The sequence below is a fragment of the Lytechinus variegatus genome, chromosome 3, assembly GCF_018143015.1.
Source record: "Lytechinus variegatus isolate NC3 chromosome 3, Lvar_3.0, whole genome shotgun sequence".
Taxonomy (NCBI): Eukaryota; Metazoa; Echinodermata; class Echinoidea; order Temnopleuroida; family Toxopneustidae; genus Lytechinus; species Lytechinus variegatus.
Window position 1 is genome coordinate 49,099,528 of NC_054742.1, and position 4,151 is coordinate 49,103,678.

Here is a 4,151-nt window from a genome sequence, read left to right on the forward strand (position 1 = left end):
CTTTTGTGCACACCTTTTGTAAGGTACTTTTCATTATCGGTTTCATCAGACACAACAGGTCTCAAATATAAGCTGTAGGTCATATGGCTGCTCACAAAAAAATACTGTTGCTTGCATTGCAGACGGGTAAAAATGTTAACCACTCACCTGCTATACAGCAACATACGACAGCTACCACAACATAAACACAACACCAACATATCACATCTCCCACACATCTCCCACATGGTAAAGCTGCCACAGCAACCATTAATCTGTCAAAGCTATACCACAACCAACCACCTCAGCGTGCTACGACCACCATTACAACCGAAGTTACCACATCATAACCCTTGAGGTCACCGGTACAGCCGCCACTGTCACCACAGCTACTGCCACAGCCACTGGTATCATGGCCTCAAACAAATCCTTTATACAACTTTGGCGCTTATCTTGTTTGGATTGAAAATTATATAAAACGCAATAATTCATATTTTGGTCATTAGAAATCTAATGTAAACAGCTCACTTAGTGTAATCTGAAAAACAAGCCAGTGCATAATGAAAAAGCCTGTACTTTACTTGAGATTTATGATACCACGGTGGAAGGTACATGCAATTCAGCTATCTGAATATCAATATTCATCAGGTTGTGCTTCATGATTGATATGTCATACGTCAATATTTGACCTCTCATATAGCTATTTCCTGTTCACAGAAAACAGGGACGTTTGAATACATTGAAGAATTTAAGATGTCGCTTAACTGATATCCAAATTTACGGTTAATATGGTAAATAACCAGGAAATATTATTTAATTCATATGCCCAAACAATTAAATTTAAGCACTATTGTAAAAAAAGGAAGATTTACGTCATTGCGAGACTTTAAAATAACCTTCCTCAGGCTGTGAACATCATTTAACTTATGGCACTTCAAAAGATAAAAATGAACACTTGACAACTTTCTTAATGTTTTTATTCTTATTTTTCATTATTGAAAATATTTGCGTGGTAATGTAGAAAATAAATTTGATGAATCTGGATCAGATGAGGAAAATGGATTGCATTTGCCTTCTTATGTTGTCTTACTTCAGACAAGAAGAACGCGGCCGAGGAAAACCAATTAAGTATCACAATTGTTTTTTTACTTTCAATTCTGTGGAGAAAAATGAAAATACGAAGACACAAATGTACCCACAAAAGAATCCCAGGGAGCAAATCTGGATTGGATAGACAACCCCAAAATAATCATCTAAACTCCCGCCCCCGCCTACAATATACTATTTTGTTTCTTGTGTGTGTGAGGGAGTTTATTTCAGAAGATTGTGGGTTGACTTCTTTTGGGGAATCTCGTTATCAATATCATTGCACATCCGAGGCCCATTCCTTTTCTAAATATCGATTTCAAGTATAAATTCCCCCTTAAGAGAATATTTTCGTTATAATTCGTTTTAAGCGTCTTGGTCCTTGAAATAAAGCACAGGGTTACACCCTTTGCTCGCTTTATACAATAAATGATTCTTTCCATTCTGGGCTGAATATAGTTTGGGGCGATATTTATGTAAACCTCCAAAGAGGTTAAATTTCAGGTTGGATTTGATATTGGTTTCATCATCGTGGGATTGAAATATGACCTCATTATGGATACCAATATAATATGTCCAAGATTTTATGAAAGAAATGTGGGGAATTTATTCATCAGTGGTTCATCAGACTGCGCATGCCAAAGAAGCAAATCATAAAAAAATGCGCCCTGACAAGTACGTAAGCACTAAAAAAACAATCATTTTGAACACGCATAAATGTTTACGGAAGGGATACAAATAAAACAATAAAATAATGATTTGCTTTCAAAAGTTTAGCGCATCCGGCTGTCAACTAATCAATAATTCATACATTGCCGGTAGGGTATTCCATGGCAGGTATCAAGAACCCATCCCCTAATGAATCAATTGAAGAGATGGCAAAGCAAACAAATTAATTTCGGAAGATTAAATTCCTAACTTTCAATTAGGAGTTTCAGTGCATTGGACCTCAAAGCTAATGAAACAGTTCATGATTTTACTGCTTAAAGTAATTTTTTTCCTATTTATTGAAATGGGGGGGGGGGGATGTTGGAAGAACTGCATAATAAGGTTACGTCATTTGCCTACACACTTTCTAGAAAATACGATAAAGAGGACCCAATTTGTGTATTGGGGTACTCCAGACTTCAACAATAGAAAAACGCATTTTGTTTCTTTTAAAAATGAAATACTATGATAAAATATTGAATATATTGTCAAGGATTATGTAACATTTTGTGACCTTTTAATGGAAGAATGAGTAATTGTGCATAATTGTTTTAGATTTGTTTAGAGAGTAATACATTGTAACATGACAGACAAAATCTAGGCATGTCATGAAAATTGAATGAAGACAAAATATCGTGTTAAACAATACAATTAGGCATGTTAGGGTGATGAAATAAAAATTATATTGACTGAGGAATTATGTAAAGTGCAAGCATCATGATTGTGTTTGAGAAACACGGAAGGAAAATATAAGAGAAGAACGACGAAATGAAGAAATATAAGACGAAAGAGTGGGCGAAAATGACAATAAATCTCTCCAGCAACATTTGTTAATGTCATCCATTACAATTATTAAACGACAAGATAAAACCCTATTAATTTTCTTAATAACATCCACTAAAACATTGTATAAGTAATATGGGGAGTATAGAACCAGACATTGTTTTTTTTGTATAACGCTTAAGGTTTGTTTCAATGGGATATTGCTATATAAATGCGAAAATGGAAGTGTGTATAGAAAAAAAGTAGGAGAGAGATTCTGAAAAAGGCAAATAGTTGATGTGAAAGAAAGGGAGAGGCCTAAACAAATGCATACACAACAAGAGAGAGAGGAATGGGATGGGGAGGGGGGGGGGGGATGAAGGAAAGAGAGAGAGCCAGAGCAACCTGCAACAGACGAGAGCAACATACAAAGTCTAGGAGTCGAGTTGTGACCGGCGCGCCGACTGCAATGTGACGCACCCTGAAGATCTTCAATTGGGTTGACCGATCCATGCTACGATGAAGAATTAAGTTGTGGAGTAATTTAAAAGTAACGTCCCAGAGGGTTCAGTGCTGGATTGATGATGGTGAACGTCACGGGTTGGGCGTATCGGTTTACATGTCAAAAATATGCGAGGAACCGCGCTCCCCCTTCTCGGGAAAGAATCTTTCGGAGGCACATCTTAAAGGCAAATGCCTGTCCAAGGCTATTGTGTTGGAAGTATAGGACTACATGAAAAATAACCTTGTGGAAAATTTGACTTCAAAATCTGACTGGATAATTTGACGAAGATCAGAGTACAAATTTCCAAATTTCGACTCTTAAGGAATAGGTAACGGATATTTATGATCACCATTGACAATGATCTTCCATTTCGAAGCAGCGAACTTTTATATTTGTAGTGATTTCCAGGGCTTTTAAGAAAGGCGTTGTGAGATTGTCGAAACGTGATAAAAAAATCGGGGAAATGAATTTTGCGCAAATAGTGAGTTTTATTGATTTCATGAATATCTTATTTCTGTACAGTTAAAAAGCAAACCATTAATGTATTTCTTTCAGAGTGCCTGAGCTGTTTGGTTGCTGATGGCACCAAAGGTACTCCGTTTTATAAATTGGCTTAGTAATGGATTTCTTACAAAAACAAACGTCAGGAAATATCAAAATATCACATTGTATTAAAGTGCTTTATGGTTAGTTTTTTTTTAAATGCTGAAATAATTTCTGAGCTTTCTCCATCTCAAACATGATGATAATCATGATGATGATCATGTTTTACATCAGTGAATCCACTCCATATTAACAATGACCAATTATTTTCACGGCTTTGATTAAATTACGTTTTGCTTTAAACAAGTCTTAATCTATGTCAATACATAACTTAAACATAATATGATGTCAAAGGATAATGATTAGTCACAGAAATGTTTTTTCGGAATAAAGGGGTGATTTTGATTTTGTAAAAGTGACTACGTGACAAGATTGTCTCAATTTTGCCTGAATAGAAACTGTGAAATGTGGCTAAGATTTATTTACGTAAGGAGATGTTTGGTGCTGTACTTTCTCTTTAAATGCAACATCGATGCGTGGGGACATGTCTTGAGGTTAATTAAAAGCT